Raw genomic sequence first — 385 nt, 5'->3', positions numbered from 1 at the left:
TCTCGTCCTCCTCTTATCCTCATCCTCGTCCTCATCCTCTTGCTCATCCTCATCCTTATCCAATCCTAATCCTCATGCTCGTCCTCATCCTATCCTCGTTCTCGTCCTCATCCTTTCCTCTTCCTCAGCCTCATCCTCCTCTGAATCCTATCCTCATGCTATCCTTATCCTCATCCACATTCTCAACCTCATCCTATCCTCATCCTCATCCTCATTCTACTCCTCAACCTATCCTCATTCTCGTCCTCATCCTATCCTCATTCTCGTCCTTGTCTTAATCCTATCCTTATCCTCATCCTCATCCTCATCCTCCTTCTCGTCTTCATCCTATCCTCCTCCTCATCCTATCCTCATTCTCATTCTCGTCCTCATCCTTTCCTCTTCC

Source organism: Lupinus angustifolius, chromosome LG11, assembly GCF_001865875.1.
Source record: "Lupinus angustifolius cultivar Tanjil chromosome LG11, LupAngTanjil_v1.0, whole genome shotgun sequence".
In the NCBI taxonomy this organism is placed as follows: Eukaryota; Viridiplantae; Streptophyta; class Magnoliopsida; order Fabales; family Fabaceae; genus Lupinus; species Lupinus angustifolius.
This window is presented reverse-complemented; position numbering follows the sequence as displayed.